The sequence below is a fragment of the Scleropages formosus genome, chromosome 7, assembly GCF_900964775.1.
Source record: "Scleropages formosus chromosome 7, fSclFor1.1, whole genome shotgun sequence".
Lineage (NCBI taxonomy): Eukaryota > Metazoa > Chordata > Actinopteri > Osteoglossiformes > Osteoglossidae > Scleropages > Scleropages formosus.
In genome coordinates, this window is record NC_041812.1 from 28,124,335 (window position 1) to 28,140,541 (window position 16,207).

General features: G+C 55.7%; 12 non-coding genes across 12 annotated transcripts; 4 read left to right on the forward strand and 8 right to left on the reverse strand.

Annotated features, from left to right (window-relative positions):
* Positions 1-1,191: 1,191 nt before the first annotated feature.
* Positions 1,192-1,273, reverse strand: trnas-cga (transfer RNA serine (anticodon CGA)). Its single transcript has one exon. It is a non-coding gene; the product is annotated as a tRNA-Ser (tRNA).
* A 73-nt stretch (positions 1,274-1,346) lies between these two features.
* trnal-aag (transfer RNA leucine (anticodon AAG)) lies at positions 1,347-1,429 on the reverse strand. The gene has a single exon. It is a non-coding gene; the product is annotated as a tRNA-Leu (tRNA).
* A 129-nt stretch (positions 1,430-1,558) lies between these two features.
* Positions 1,559-1,630, forward strand: trnad-guc (transfer RNA aspartic acid (anticodon GUC)). Its single transcript has one exon. It is a non-coding gene; the product is annotated as a tRNA-Asp (tRNA).
* A 3,419-nt stretch (positions 1,631-5,049) lies between these two features.
* trnas-cga (transfer RNA serine (anticodon CGA)) lies at positions 5,050-5,131 on the reverse strand. The gene has a single exon. It is a non-coding gene; the product is annotated as a tRNA-Ser (tRNA).
* A 73-nt stretch (positions 5,132-5,204) lies between these two features.
* On the reverse strand, positions 5,205-5,287 carry trnal-aag (transfer RNA leucine (anticodon AAG)). The gene has a single exon. It is a non-coding gene; the product is annotated as a tRNA-Leu (tRNA).
* A 129-nt stretch (positions 5,288-5,416) lies between these two features.
* On the forward strand, positions 5,417-5,488 carry trnad-guc (transfer RNA aspartic acid (anticodon GUC)). Its single transcript has one exon. It is a non-coding gene; the product is annotated as a tRNA-Asp (tRNA).
* A 3,420-nt stretch (positions 5,489-8,908) lies between these two features.
* On the reverse strand, positions 8,909-8,990 carry trnas-cga (transfer RNA serine (anticodon CGA)). Its single transcript has one exon. It is a non-coding gene; the product is annotated as a tRNA-Ser (tRNA).
* A 73-nt stretch (positions 8,991-9,063) lies between these two features.
* trnal-aag (transfer RNA leucine (anticodon AAG)) lies at positions 9,064-9,146 on the reverse strand. The gene has a single exon. It is a non-coding gene; the product is annotated as a tRNA-Leu (tRNA).
* A 129-nt stretch (positions 9,147-9,275) lies between these two features.
* On the forward strand, positions 9,276-9,347 carry trnad-guc (transfer RNA aspartic acid (anticodon GUC)). The gene has a single exon. It is a non-coding gene; the product is annotated as a tRNA-Asp (tRNA).
* A 3,420-nt stretch (positions 9,348-12,767) lies between these two features.
* trnas-cga (transfer RNA serine (anticodon CGA)) lies at positions 12,768-12,849 on the reverse strand. Its single transcript has one exon. It is a non-coding gene; the product is annotated as a tRNA-Ser (tRNA).
* A 73-nt stretch (positions 12,850-12,922) lies between these two features.
* trnal-aag (transfer RNA leucine (anticodon AAG)) lies at positions 12,923-13,005 on the reverse strand. The gene has a single exon. It is a non-coding gene; the product is annotated as a tRNA-Leu (tRNA).
* Positions 13,006-13,134: 129 nt separating this feature from the next.
* Positions 13,135-13,206, forward strand: trnad-guc (transfer RNA aspartic acid (anticodon GUC)). The gene has a single exon. It is a non-coding gene; the product is annotated as a tRNA-Asp (tRNA).
* Positions 13,207-16,207: the final 3,001 nt, after the last annotated feature.

Here is a 16,207-nt window from a genome sequence, read left to right on the forward strand (position 1 = left end):
AACACGACGGGCATCTACGGCGCGGGTCATGGCGAGATCGAGCGTATGGTTACGGGAACGAGCAGGACCGTTAACAACTTGAGTAAAACCGACGGAGTTTAAGAGAGACTTGAAACTATTAGCGAGAGAACCCGATGACACGCCTAAACGAGCACCGAAATCACCCATCAAGACAGCTCTGCCATGAGGCGTGACTGAATGGGTTATCAAGTTACGGGATTCCTCGAGGAAAGAGGAGTACGGTCCGGGTGGGCGGTAGAAAAGGAGCGTGGCTGTGCTGGGCTCTGACTTGAAATCTAGCTTCAGACGAGGTAAAATTATCACGATTTCTCGGTGCTCTTTGTCATCTGTCATTGCGAAGTGCGCCAGCTCCCCCTCCGCGACGTACAGAGCGAGATTTGTGGAAATAGCCAACCGTGTCTGTCCGGAGCGGCTTCTATCAGCAGAATCGTATCGGACCCGCCGAGCCCGCTTCCGGTGAGCAAGAACAGGTGAGATTTCCAAGTTAACACTGCCGTTTACCTCGCACAGCTCCACTTGTTAGTGAGCGCATGTTTAGCGGGCAGCCTTTCACGTTACAGTTTTGCCGCGGTGACGACTTGAGAACGTCTGCTTTAACGCATTCCAGGTTTCCGGCGCCAGCGCTCCCGTCACCGAGTCTAGTTACACGCCGTGGCCTTATAACGGCCTGTATGTTTTGGCTGCACTTAACGCTTTCAGCCGAGGTTCTGAGGCCCTCAGTGGGCAAGGTACAAGAAACCCCATCACGCGAGAAACGACCACTGGCACCAGAAGGAGTAACAGACCCATCGATAGACACAGCTGCTAAAGGAGATGACCCACGGCTGAGTCAGCCCTGCAGCTTGCAGGCTAAGCTTTGGGACAGAACAAACGAAGCCGTCCGGTTGAGGTGTACACCGTCGCGCGCGAGGAACCCGGGAAGCACCGTGCCGACGCTGAGCGTCACCAGGACTCCCGCGCGCCAGAGCGCACGCAAATACCGGAACCCCCGACTCAAGCAGCGCAGCAACCTCGGTCTCCCGCACGCCAAGGTTACAGCCGTGCGCTGCCAACTCCAGCTGGAAGCCTGCCCTCCGTAACGGAGGGTCGCGCGTCGCCCGGCTACTCGTGCACTTTTTCGTATTAAGTAAGTAAAAGCACCCGTGGACGGAGGGCCCGCCGCTCGCGGAGCGTAGTCGGCAGGACTCGAACCTGCGCGGGGAGAACCCAATGGATTTCGAGCCCATCGCCTTAACCACTCGGCCACGACTACCTCGAAGGCACCCCGGCCGCGGTCCAACCCGCTTGAGCCCGCCAACCGCGCCACGGGGAGCCGGCCGAAGACCTGTCAGGAGTGGGATTCGAACCCACGCCTCCAGCGGAGACTGCGACCTTAACGCAGCGCCTTAGCCCGCTCGGCCACCCTGACCCGCAGAAGCAGCCCTCGTCACGCGGCTCGGGGAGGCTGACGCGCTGCCACGGCGTGCTTTCGGGTGGCACCGAGAAAGAGAAGAGCCCCACCCCAGCAGCAGCGGCGGCAGCGGCAGTGGCAGCGGCCTCCCCGTTAGTATAGTGGCGAGTATCCCCGCCTGTCACGCGGGAGACCGGGGTTCGATTCCCCGACGGGGAGCTCGCGAGCTCTCCCCTGGCAGCGTTCGCCGTTAAGCCAGCAGCGGTGTGGTGCGCTGCAGCTGCCCGTTTCCTTACTCCTAGCGAGGTCTTGTTGATCACGGGCGCTTTCAGGTAACCTCCATCCAACGAAGAAAGGTGTCATCCTGGGATGTAAGAATCAGTGATCTCACAGGGGTGTGCAGGAGCAATGCCACGTATCGCCTTGTGGGTCAAAAGTGGGATTTTGTGATTATCTCTAAATGCGACCGGGAGCCAGTGCGACGATTTAAGTACCGGTGTTATGTGGCCGTACTTCCCGGTTCTAGCGATAGCACTCTTGCAGCAGCATTTTGGACCAACTGTAGCCTGGATACAGCACCGTACGGACAGCCCGACAATAAGGCGTCACGCCAGTCCAGCCTGCTTGAAGCAGAAGCACGAACCGGTGTCTCAGCATCCCGTCCGCATAGGAATCGCCGTAATTTAGCCACGTTTCTTAACCGAAGGAAGCACGACTTAGTCACAGCGCTTACGCGAGATTCAAGTGACAGCTTCCCGAATCCTCGACACAATCCGCAACGCCTGAAGCCAACGCCATTTGTCGTAAAGATCGGCGTGATTATGTCGGGAGTTTTGGCATCACCACCCACCACAAGCACCTACCTCTGTTTCACTGGCATTTGGAGGTGTAGAAGTTCTTACTCAGCCATAGTTTTACGCCGGTAAAACGATTAGCTAAAGACACCACGTGTGACGGATCATCGGCTTCAAACGATGCCTAGAGCTGCGTGCCATCGGCACACGGATGGAAATGCACAATGCGTTTGCGAATAATGCCACCCAGTGGAAACATGTAGCGTGAGAACAGCGGTGGCCCCAACACAGAGCCCTGTGGCACACCACACTGGACCGTAGCTGCGATGGAGGCGGTGCAGCCATCAGGTTCTGGCGCAAATGCTTCGCGGTTAGCTAAACGCGAGGCAAACCACTTCAGAGCGGCACCTCTCGGCCCAAGCAGGTTTTCAGGTCTACTCGGTAGGATGCGATGGTCCCTGCGGTATCAAACGCGGCACTCGAGCCCAGCAACAGAAGAATGAAGATCTGACCGGCATCGGAAGAGATGCGAATGGCATCGGCAACACGCGTGAGTGCCGTGACCAGCGTGGAAACCAGACTGAAATCTTTCAAGTTTCTTATGACGCTCAAGATGTTTTGCAATTTGGGAAGCTACGACCTTTTCCAGACTTTCGGATGAGAACGGTCGATCGGTGACGGGTCCACAATGACATGGCTTGCTACGGTCCAGGTCGTTGTTACGATCCGCTCCTTCGGCGTAGGGGTCTAATAACGGCGATTTTAAAAGCTTTCGGAACACGGCCATTTAGCAACGGCGCATTAACGATATTAACGATGGGGCCCGCGAGCACGGAGACCGCGGCTTCCCGCAACTTACTGGGGACTCTGGGTCTAAAGGACAGGTCGCACCTTCCACAGAGCGAACGAGCACGGCTGATTTCCTCTACAGTTTTCACGTCGACGCTACCGAGATGGGGCGGACAAACTAATATCATCATCCCCGGGAGAGCTTATGCCGGCTGAGACCCAACTAGAGGGCACTGTGGATGCGTGGCTGTCCTCGAATTCCTTACCGAAAAACAACGCAGACTCATCATCCGTAACGGCTGCAGAAATGCACTCGTCATCATCTTTGTGTTTACCGCTTAAGCGAGCGATGGCATTGGACAGGAAGCGAGAGGTCCTCCTGATTTTCATCGATCAGCTTTGCGCGGCACTCGGATCCGGCGCGGAAAGAAAAAAGTGCTTTTTTTTCCATTTATCTCTTTTTTTTTTGTTTTTTTTTTTTTCGACAGTCGGACCAGGCTACGTAATAAACGTTTAGTTCAGTTGAGCGCCATTTACGCTCGAGTTTACGACATTCCAACTTCATCGCACGAGCTGATTCGCCGAACCGCGGTGAGTTTCCTACAGTTCGGGCAAGTTTAGCTTTCGGTGGAGCTGCAGAGCCTCGGGCGAATCTCACCACCGGATTATAATCAAAAGCCATTTAATCGATATCTATGCCCATTCCAGCATCGGAGCTTCCGACGTAATCAACCGCTTCAGCGGTAGTATTTTCATCGGTATGCCGCCCGATTTCGGTCTTGCTGTGGTCGGGCGGCACCGGCACGTACGGCTCAAAGGTTAACAGGAGACGATCGGAGATAGTCCCGTTTAAAGGAGTAACGCCAACACGACGGGCATCTACGGCGCGGGTCATGGCGAGATCGAGCGTATGGTTACGGGAACGAGCAGGACCGTTAACAACTTGAGTAAAACCGACGGAGTTTAAGAGAGACTTGAAACTATTAGCGAGAGAACCCGATGACACGCCTAAACGAGCACCGAAATCACCCATCAAGACAGCTCTGCCATGAGGCGTGACTGAATGGGTTATCAAGTTACGGGATTCCTCGAGGAAAGAGGAGTACGGTCCGGGTGGGCGGTAGAAAAGGAGCGTGGCTGTGCTGGGCTCTGACTTGAAATCTAGCTTCAGACGAGGTAAAATTATCACGATTTCTCGGTGCTCTTTGTCATCTGTCATTGCGAAGTGCGCCAGCTCCCCCTCCGCGACGTACAGAGCGAGATTTGTGGAAATAGCCAACCGTGTCTGTCCGGAGCGGCTTCTATCAGCAGAATCGTATCGGACCCGCCGAGCCCGCTTCCGGTGAGCAAGAACAGGTGAGATTTCCAAGTTAACACTGCCGTTTACTCGCACAGCTCCACTTGTTAGTGAGCGCATGTTTAGCGGGCAGCCTTTCACGTTACAGTTTTGCCGCGGTGACGACTTGAGAACGTCTGCTTTAACGCATTCCAGGTTTCCGGCGCCAGCGCTCCCGTCACCGAGTCTAGTTACACGCCGTGGCCTTATAACGGCCTGTATGTTTTGGCTGCACTTAACGCTTTCAGCCGAGGTTCTGAGGCCCTCAGTGGGCAAGGTACAAGAAACCCCATCACGCGAGAAACGACCACTGGCACCAGAAGGAGTAACAGACCCATCGATAGACACAGCTGCTAAAGGAGATGACCCACGGCTGAGTCAGCCCTGCAGCTTGCAGGCTAAGCTTTGGGACAGAACAAACGAAGCCGTCCGGTTGAGGTGTACACCGTCGCGCGCGAGGAACCCGGGAAGCACCGTGCCGACGCTGAGCGTCACCAGGACTCCCGCGCGCCAGAGCGCACGCAAATACCGGAACCCCCGACTCAAGCAGCGCAGCAACCTCGGTCTCCCGCACGCCAAGGTTACAGCCGTGCGCTGCCAACTCCAGCTGGAAGCCTGCCCTCCGTAACGGAGGGTCGCGCGTCGCCCGGCTACTCGTGCACTTTTTCGTATTAAGTAAGTAAAAGCACCCGTGGACGGAGGGCCCGCCGCTCGCGGAGCGTAGTCGGCAGGACTCGAACCTGCGCGGGGAGAACCCAATGGATTTCGAGCCCATCGCCTTAACCACTCGGCCACGACTACCTCGAAGGCACCCCGGCCGCGGTCCAACCCGCTTGAGCCCGCCAACCGCGCCACGGGGAGCCGGCCGAAGACCTGTCAGGAGTGGGATTCGAACCCACGCCTCCAGCGGAGACTGCGACCTTAACGCAGCGCCTTAGCCCGCTCGGCCACCCTGACCCGCAGAAGCAGCCCTCGTCACGCGGCTCGGGGAGGCTGACGCGCTGCCACGGCGTGCTTTCGGGTGGCACCGAGAAAGAGAAGAGCCCCACCCCAGCAGCAGCGGCGGCAGCGGCAGTGGCAGCGGCCTCCCCGTTAGTATAGTGGCGAGTATCCCCGCCTGTCACGCGGGAGACCGGGGTTCGATTCCCCGACGGGGAGCTCGCGAGCTCTCCCCTGGCAGCGTTCGCCGTTAAGCCAGCAGCGGTGTGGTGCGCTGCAGCTGCCCGTTTCCTTACTCCTAGCGAGGTCTTGTTGATCACGGGCGCTTTCAGGTAACCTCCATCCAACGAAGAAAGGTGTCATCCTGGGATGTAAGAATCAGTGATCTTACAGGGGTGTGCAGGAGCAATGCCACGTATCGCCTTGTGGGTCAAAAGTGGGATTTTGTGATTATCTCTAAATGCGACCGGGAGCCAGTGCGACGATTTAAGTACCGGTGTTATGTGGCCGTACTTCCCGGTTCTAGCGATAGCACTCTTGCAGCAGCATTTTGGACCAACTGTAGCCTGGATACAGCACCGTACGGACAGCCCGACAATAAGGCGTCACGCCAGTCCAGCCTGCTTGAAGCAGAAGCACGAACCGGTGTCTCAGCATCCCGTCCGCATAGGAATCGCCGTAATTTAGCCACGTTTCTTAACCGAAGGAAGCACGACTTAGTCACAGCGCTTACGCGAGATTCAAGTGACAGCTTCCCGAATCCTCGACACAATCCGCAACGCCTGAAGCCAACGCCATTTGTCGTAAAGATCGGCGTGATTATGTCGGGAGTTTTGGCATCACCACCCACCACAAGCACCTACCTCTGTTTCACTGGCATTTGGAGGTGTAGAAGTTCTTACTCAGCCATAGTTTTACGCCGGTAAAACGATTAGCTAAAGACACCACGTGTGACGGATCATCGGCTTCAAACGATGCCTAGAGCTGCGTGCCATCGGCACACGGATGGAAATGCACAATGCGTTTGCGAATAATGCCACCCAGTGGAAACATGTAGCGTGAGAACAGCGGTGGCCCCAACACAGAGCCCTGTGGCACACCACACTGGACCGTAGCTGCGATGGAGGCGGTGCAGCCATCAGGTTCTGGCGCAAATGCTTCGCGGTTAGCTAAACGCGAGGCAAACCACTTCAGAGCGGCACCTCTCGGCCCAAGCAGGTTTTCAGGTCTACTCGGTAGGATGCGATGGTCCCTGCGGTATCAAACGCGGCACTCGAGCCCAGCAACAGAAGAATGAAGATCTGACCGGCATCGGAAGAGATGCGAATGGCATCGGCAACACGCGTGAGTGCCGTGACCAGCGTGGAAACCAGACTGAAATCTTTCAAGTTTCTTATGACGCTCAAGATGTTTTGCAATTTGGGAAGCTACGACCTTTTCCAGACTTTCGGATGAGAACGGTCGATCGGTGACGGGTCCACAATGACATGGCTTGCTACGGTCCAGGTCGTTGTTACGATCCGCTCCTTCGGCGTAGGGGTCTAATAACGGCGATTTTAAAAGCTTTCGGAACACGGCCATTTAGCAACGGCGCATTAACGATATTAACGATGGGGCCCGCGAGCACGGAGACCGCGGCTTCCCGCAACTTACTGGGGACTCTGGGTCTAAAGGACAGGTCGCACCTTCCACAGAGCGAACGAGCACGGCTGATTTCCTCTACAGTTTTCACGTCGACGCTACCGAGATGGGGCGGACAAACTAATATCATCATCCCCGGGAGAGCTTATGCCGGCTGAGACCCAACTAGAGGGCACTGTGGATGCGTGGCTGTCCTCGAATTCCTTACCGAAAAACAACGCAGACTCATCATCCGTAACGGCTGCAGAAATGCACTCGTCATCATCTTTGTGTTTACCGCTTAAGCGAGCGATGGCATTGGACAGGAAGCGAGAGGTCCTCCTGATTTTCATCGATCAGCTTTGCGCGGCACTCGGATCCGGCGCGGAAAGAAAAAAGTGCTTTTTTTTCCCATTTATCTCTTTTTTTTTTGTTTTTTTTTTTTTCGACAGTCGGACCAGGCTACGTAATAAACGTTTAGTTCAGTTGAGCGCCATTTACGCTCGAGTTTACGACATTCCAACTTCATCGCACGAGCTGATTCGCCGAACCGCGGTGAGTTTCCTACAGTTCGGGCAAGTTTAGCTTTCGGTGGAGCTGCAGAGCCTCGGGCGAATCTCACCACCGGATTATAATCAAAAGCCATTTAATCGATATCTATGCCCATTCCAGCATCGGAGCTTCCGACGTAATCAACCGCTTCAGCGGTAGTATTTTCATCGGTATGCCGCCCGATTTCGGTCTTGCTGTGGTCGGGCGGCACCGGCACGTACGGCTCAAAGGTTAACAGGAGACGATCGGAGATAGTCCCGTTTAAAGGAGTAACGCCAACACGACGGGCATCTACGGCGCGGGTCATGGCGAGATCGAGCGTATGGTTACGGGAACGAGCAGGACCGTTAACAACTTGAGTAAAACCGACGGAGTTTAAGAGAGACTTGAAACTATTAGCGAGAGAACCCGATGACACGCCTAAACGAGCACCGAAATCACCCATCAAGACAGCTCTGCCATGAGGCGTGACTGAATGGGTTATCAAGTTACGGGATTCCTCGAGGAAAGAGGAGTACGGTCCGGGTGGGCGGTAGAAAAGGAGCGTGGCTGTGCTGGGCTCTGACTTGAAATCTAGCTTCAGACGAGGTAAAATTATCACGATTTCTCGGTGCTCTTTGTCATCTGTCATTGCGAAGTGCGCCAGCTCCCCCTCCGCGACGTACAGAGCGAGATTTGTGGAAATAGCCAACCGTGTCTGTCCGGAGCGGCTTCTATCAGCAGAATCGTATCGGACCCGCCGAGCCCGCTTCCGGTGAGCAAGAACAGGTGAGATTTCCAAGTTAACACTGCCGTTTACTCGCACAGCTCCACTTGTTAGTGAGCGCATGTTTAGCGGGCAGCCTTTCACGTTACAGTTTTGCCGCGGTGACGACTTGAGAACGTCTGCTTTAACGCATTCCAGGTTTCCGGCGCCAGCGCTCCCGTCACCGAGTCTAGTTACACGCCGTGGCCTTATAACGGCCTGTATGTTTTGGCTGCACTTAACGCTTTCAGCCGAGGTTCTGAGGCCCTCAGTGGGCAAGGTACAAGAAACCCCATCACGCGAGAAACGACCACTGGCACCAGAAGGAGTAACAGACCCATCGATAGACACAGCTGCTAAAGGAGATGACCCACGGCTGAGTCAGCCCTGCAGCTTGCAGGCTAAGCTTTGGGACAGAACAAACGAAGCCGTCCGGTTGAGGTGTACACCGTCGCGCGCGAGGAACCCGGGAAGCACCGTGCCGACGCTGAGCGTCACCAGGACTCCCGCGCGCCAGAGCGCACGCAAATACCGGAACCCCCGACTCAAGCAGCGCAGCAACCTCGGTCTCCCGCACGCCAAGGTTACAGCCGTGCGCTGCCAACTCCAGCTGGAAGCCTGCCCTCCGTAACGGAGGGTCGCGCGTCGCCCGGCTACTCGTGCACTTTTTCGTATTAAGTAAGTAAAAGCACCCGTGGACGGAGGGCCCGCCGCTCGCGGAGCGTAGTCGGCAGGACTCGAACCTGCGCGGGGAGAACCCAATGGATTTCGAGCCCATCGCCTTAACCACTCGGCCACGACTACCTCGAAGGCACCCCGGCCGCGGTCCAACCCGCTTGAGCCCGCCAACCGCGCCACGGGGAGCCGGCCGAAGACCTGTCAGGAGTGGGATTCGAACCCACGCCTCCAGCGGAGACTGCGACCTTAACGCAGCGCCTTAGCCCGCTCGGCCACCCTGACCCGCAGAAGCAGCCCTCGTCACGCGGCTCGGGGAGGCTGACGCGCTGCCACGGCGTGCTTTCGGGTGGCACCGAGAAAGAGAAGAGCCCCACCCCAGCAGCAGCGGCGGCAGCGGCAGTGGCAGCGGCCTCCCCGTTAGTATAGTGGCGAGTATCCCCGCCTGTCACGCGGGAGACCGGGGTTCGATTCCCCGACGGGGAGCTCGCGAGCTCTCCCCTGGCAGCGTTCGCCGTTAAGCCAGCAGCGGTGTGGTGCGCTGCAGCTGCCCGTTTCCTTACTCCTAGCGAGGTCTTGTTGATCACGGGCGCTTTCAGGTAACCTCCATCCAACGAAGAAAGGTGTCATCCTGGGATGTAAGAATCAGTGATCTTACAGGGGTGTGCAGGAGCAATGCCACGTATCGCCTTGTGGGTCAAAAGTGGGATTTTGTGATTATCTCTAAATGCGACCGGGAGCCAGTGCGACGATTTAAGTACCGGTGTTATGTGGCCGTACTTCCCGGTTCTAGCGATAGCACTCTTGCAGCAGCATTTTGGACCAACTGTAGCCTGGATACAGCACCGTACGGACAGCCCGACAATAAGGCGTCACGCCAGTCCAGCCTGCTTGAAGCAGAAGCACGAACCGGTGTCTCAGCATCCCGTCCGCATAGGAATCGCCGTAATTTAGCCACGTTTCTTAACCGAAGGAAGCACGACTTAGTCACAGCGCTTACGCGAGATTCAAGTGACAGCTTCCCGAATCCTCGACACAATCCGCAACGCCTGAAGCCAACGCCATTTGTCGTAAAGATCGGCGTGATTATGTCGGGAGTTTTGGCATCACCACCCACCACAAGCACCTACCTCTGTTTCACTGGCATTTGGAGGTGTAGAAGTTCTTACTCAGCCATAGTTTTACGCCGGTAAAACGATTAGCTAAAGACACCACGTGTGACGGATCATCGGCTTCAAACGATGCCTAGAGCTGCGTGCCATCGGCACACGGATGGAAATGCACAATGCGTTTGCGAATAATGCCACCCAGTGGAAACATGTAGCGTGAGAACAGCGGTGGCCCCAACACAGAGCCCTGTGGCACACCACACTGGACCGTAGCTGCGATGGAGGCGGTGCAGCCATCAGGTTCTGGCGCAAATGCTTCGCGGTTAGCTAAACGCGAGGCAAACCACTTCAGAGCGGCACCTCTCGGCCCAAGCAGGTTTTCAGGTCTACTCGGTAGGATGCGATGGTCCCTGCGGTATCAAACGCGGCACTCGAGCCCAGCAACAGAAGAATGAAGATCTGACCGGCATCGGAAGAGATGCGAATGGCATCGGCAACACGCGTGAGTGCCGTGACCAGCGTGGAAACCAGACTGAAATCTTTCAAGTTTCTTATGACGCTCAAGATGTTTTGCAATTTGGGAAGCTACGACCTTTTCCAGACTTTCGGATGAGAACGGTCGATCGGTGACGGGTCCACAATGACATGGCTTGCTACGGTCCAGGTCGTTGTTACGATCCGCTCCTTCGGCGTAGGGGTCTAATAACGGCGATTTTAAAAGCTTTCGGAACACGGCCATTTAGCAACGGCGCATTAACGATATTAACGATGGGGCCCGCGAGCACGGAGACCGCGGCTTCCCGCAACTTACTGGGGACTCTGGGTCTAAAGGACAGGTCGCACCTTCCACAGAGCGAACGAGCACGGCTGATTTCCTCTACAGTTTTCACGTCGACGCTACCGAGATGGGGCGGACAAACTAATATCATCATCCCCGGGAGAGCTTATGCCGGCTGAGACCCAACTAGAGGGCACTGTGGATGCGTGGCTGTCCTCGAATTCCTTACCGAAAAACAACGCAGACTCATCATCCGTAACGGCTGCAGAAATGCACTCGTCATCATCTTTGTGTTTACCGCTTAAGCGAGCGATGGCATTGGACAGGAAGCGAGAGGTCCTCCTGATTTTCATCGATCAGCTTTGCGCGGCACTCGGATCCGGCGCGGAAAGAAAAAAGTGCTTTTTTTTCCCATTTATCTCTTTTTTTTTTGTTTTTTTTTTTTTCGACAGTCGGACCAGGCTACGTAATAAACGTTTAGTTCAGTTGAGCGCCATTTACGCTCGAGTTTACGACATTCCAACTTCATCGCACGAGCTGATTCGCCGAACCGCGGTGAGTTTCCTACAGTTCGGGCAAGTTTAGCTTTCGGTGGAGCTGCAGAGCCTCGGGCGAATCTCACCACCGGATTATAATCAAAAGCCATTTAATCGATATCTATGCCCATTCCAGCATCGGAGCTTCCGACGTAATCAACCGCTTCAGCGGTAGTATTTTCATCGGTATGCCGCCCGATTTCGGTCTTGCTGTGGTCGGGCGGCACCGGCACGTACGGCTCAAAGGTTAACAGGAGACGATCGGAGATAGTCCCGTTTAAAGGAGTAACGCCAACACGACGGGCATCTACGGCGCGGGTCATGGCGAGATCGAGCGTATGGTTACGGGAACGAGCAGGACCGTTAACAACTTGAGTAAAACCGACGGAGTTTAAGAGAGACTTGAAACTATTAGCGAGAGAACCCGATGACACGCCTAAACGAGCACCGAAATCACCCATCAAGACAGCTCTGCCATGAGGCGTGACTGAATGGGTTATCAAGTTACGGGATTCCTCGAGGAAAGAGGAGTACGGTCCGGGTGGGCGGTAGAAAAGGAGCGTGGCTGTGCTGGGCTCTGACTTGAAATCTAGCTTCAGACGAGGTAAAATTATCACGATTTCTCGGTGCTCTTTGTCATCTGTCATTGCGAAGTGCGCCAGCTCCCCCTCCGCGACGTACAGAGCGAGATTTGTGGAAATAGCCAACCGTGTCTGTCCGGAGCGGCTTCTATCAGCAGAATCGTATCGGACCCGCCGAGCCCGCTTCCGGTGAGCAAGAACAGGTGAGATTTCCAAGTTAACACTGCCGTTTACTCGCACAGCTCCACTTGTTAGTGAGCGCATGTTTAGCGGGCAGCCTTTCACGTTACAGTTTTGCCGCGGTGACGACTTGAGAACGTCTGCTTTAACGCATTCCAGGTTTCCGGCGCCAGCGCTCCCGTCACCGAGTCTAGTTACACGCCGTGGCCTTATAACGGCCTGTATGTTTTGGCTGCACTTAACGCTTTCAGCCGAGGTTCTGAGGCCCTCAGTGGGCAAGGTACAAGAAACCCCATCACGCGAGAAACGACCACTGGCACCAGAAGGAGTAACAGACCCATCGATAGACACAGCTGCTAAAGGAGATGACCCACGGCTGAGTCAGCCCTGCAGCTTGCAGGCTAAGCTTTGGGACAGAACAAACGAAGCCGTCCGGTTGAGGTGTACACCGTCGCGCGCGAGGAACCCGGGAAGCACCGTGCCGACGCTGAGCGTCACCAGGACTCCCGCGCGCCAGAGCGCACGCAAATACCGGAACCCCCGACTCAAGCAGCGCAGCAACCTCGGTCTCCCGCACGCCAAGGTTACAGCCGTGCGCTGCCAACTCCAGCTGGAAGCCTGCCCTCCGTAACGGAGGGTCGCGCGTCGCCCGGCTACTCGTGCACTTTTTCGTATTAAGTAAGTAAAAGCACCCGTGGACGGAGGGCCCGCCGCTCGCGGAGCGTAGTCGGCAGGACTCGAACCTGCGCGGGGAGAACCCAATGGATTTCGAGCCCATCGCCTTAACCACTCGGCCACGACTACCTCGAAGGCACCCCGGCCGCGGTCCAACCCGCTTGAGCCCGCCAACCGCGCCACGGGGAGCCGGCCGAAGACCTGTCAGGAGTGGGATTCGAACCCACGCCTCCAGCGGAGACTGCGACCTTAACGCAGCGCCTTAGCCCGCTCGGCCACCCTGACCCGCAGAAGCAGCCCTCGTCACGCGGCTCGGGGAGGCTGACGCGCTGCCACGGCGTGCTTTCGGGTGGCACCGAGAAAGAGAAGAGCCCCACCCCAGCAGCAGCGGCGGCAGCGGCAGTGGCAGCGGCCTCCCCGTTAGTATAGTGGCGAGTATCCCCGCCTGTCACGCGGGAGACCGGGGTTCGATTCCCCGACGGGGAGCTCGCGAGCTCTCCCCTGGCAGCGTTCGCCGTTAAGCCAGCAGCGGTGTGGTGCGCTGCAGCTGCCCGTTTCCTTACTCCTAGCGAGGTCTTGTTGATCACGGGCGCTTTCAGGTAACCTCCATCCAACGAAGAAAGGTGTCATCCTGGGATGTAAGAATCAGTGATCTACAGGGGTGTGCAGGAGCAATGCCACGTATCGCCTTGTGGGTCAAAAGTGGGATTTTGTGATTATCTCTAAATGCGACCGGGAGCCAGTGCGACGATTTAAGTACCGGTGTTATGTGGCCGTACTTCCCGGTTCTAGCGATAGCACTCTTGCAGCAGCATTTTGGACCAACTGTAGCCTGGATACAGCACCGTACGGACAGCCCGACAATAAGGCGTCACGCCAGTCCAGCCTGCTTGAAGCAGAAGCACGAACCGGTGTCTCAGCATCCCGTCCGCATAGGAATCGCCGTAATTTAGCCACGTTTCTTAACCGAAGGAAGCACGACTTAGTCACAGCGCTTACGCGAGATTCAAGTGACAGCTTCCCGAATCCTCGACACAATCCGCAACGCCTGAAGCCAACGCCATTTGTCGTAAAGATCGGCGTGATTATGTCGGGAGTTTTGGCATCACCACCCACCACAAGCACCTACCTCTGTTTCACTGGCATTTGGAGGTGTAGAAGTTCTTACTCAGCCATAGTTTTACGCCGGTAAAACGATTAGCTAAAGACACCACGTGTGACGGATCATCGGCTTCAAACGATGCCTAGAGCTGCGTGCCATCGGCACACGGATGGAAATGCACAATGCGTTTGCGAATAATGCCACCCAGTGGAAACATGTAGCGTGAGAACAGCGGTGGCCCCAACACAGAGCCCTGTGGCACACCACACTGGACCGTAGCTGCGATGGAGGCGGTGCAGCCATCAGGTTCTGGCGCAAATGCTTCGCGGTTAGCTAAACGCGAGGCAAACCACTTCAGAGCGGCACCTCTCGGCCCAAGCAGGTTTTCAGGTCTACTCGGTAGGATGCGATGGTCCCTGCGGTATCAAACGCGGCACTCGAGCCCAGCAACAGAAGAATGAAGATCTGACCGGCATCGGAAGAGATGCGAATGGCATCGGCAACACGCGTGAGTGCCGTGACCAGCGTGGAAACCAGACTGAAATCTTTCAAGTTTCTTATGACGCTCAAGATGTTTTGCAATTTGGGAAGCTACGACCTTTTCCAGACTTTCGGATGAGAACGGTCGATCGGTGACGGGTCCACAATGACATGGCTTGCTACGGTCCAGGTCGTTGTTACGATCCGCTCCTTCGGCGTAGGGGTCTAATAACGGCGATTTTAAAAGCTTTCGGAACACGGCCATTTAGCAACGGCGCATTAACGATATTAACGATGGGGCCCGCGAGCACGGAGACCGCGGCTTCCCGCAACTTACTGGGGACTCTGGGTCTAAAGGACAGGTCGCACCTTCCACAGAGCGAACGAGCACGGCTGATTTCCTCTACAGTTTTCACGTCGACGCTACCGAGATGGGGCGGACAAACTAATATCATCATCCCCGGGAGAGCTTATGCCGGCTGAGACCCAACTAGAGGGCACTGTGGATGCGTGGCTGTCCTCGAATTCCTTACCGAAAAACAACGCAGACTCATCATCCGTAACGGCTGCAGAAATGCACTCGTCATCATCTTTGTGTTTACCGCTTAAGCGAGCGATGGCATTGGACAGGAAGCGAGAGGTCCTCCTGATTTTCATCGATCAGCTTTGCGCGGCACTCGGATCCGGCGCGGAAAGAAAAAAGTGCTTTTTTTTCCCATTTATCTCTTTTTTTTTTGTTTTTTTTTTTTTCGACAGTCGGACCAGGCTACGTAATAAACGTTTAGTTCAGTTGAGCGCCATTTACGCTCGAGTTTACGACATTCCAACTTCATCGCACGAGCTGATTCGCCGAACCGCGGTGAGTTTCCTACAGTTCGGGCAAGTTTAGCTTTCGGTGGAGCTGCAGAGCCTCGGGCGAATCTCACCACCGGATTATAATCAAAAGCCATTTAATCGATATCTATGCCCATTCCAGCATCGGAGCTTCCGACGTAATCAACCGCTTCAGCGGTAGTATTTTCATCGGTATGCCGCCCGATTTCGGTCTTGCTGTGGTCGGGCGGCACCGGCACGTACGGCTCAAAGGTTAACAGGAGACGATCGGAGATAGTCCCGTTTAAAGGAGTAACGCCAACACGACGGGCATCTACGGCGCGGGTCATGGCGAGATCGAGCGTATGGTTACGGGAACGAGCAGGACCGTTAACAACTTGAGTAAAACCGACGGAGTTTAAGAGAGACTTGAAACTATTAGCGAGAGAACCCGATGACACGCCTAAACGAGCACCGAAATCACCCATCAAGACAGCTCTGCCATGAGGCGTGACTGAATGGGTTATCAAGTTACGGGATTCCTCGAGGAAAGAGGAGTACGGTCCGGGTGGGCGGTAGAAAAGGAGCGTGGCTGTGCTGGGCTCTGACTTGAAATCTAGCTTCAGACGAGGTAAAATTATCACGATTTCTCGGTGCTCTTTGTCATCTGTCATTGCGAAGTGCGCCAGCTCCCCCTCCGCGACGTACAGAGCGAGATTTGTGGAAATAGCCAACCGTGTCTGTCCGGAGCGGCTTCTATCAGCAGAATCGTATCGGACCCGCCGAGCCCGCTTCCGGTGAGCAAGAACAGGTGAGATTTCCAAGTTAACACTGCCGTTTACCTCGCACAGCTCCACTTGTTAGTGAGCGCATGTTTAGCGGGCAGCCTTTCACGTTACAGTTTTGCCGCGGTGACGACTTGAGAACGTCTGCTTTAACGCATTCCAGGTTTCCGGCGCCAGCGCTCCCGTCACCGAGTCTAGTTACACGCCGTGGCCTTATAACGGCCTGTATGTTTTGGCTGCACTTAACGCTTTCAGCCGAGGTTCTGAGGCCCTCAGTGGGCAAGGTACAAGAAACCCCATCACGCGA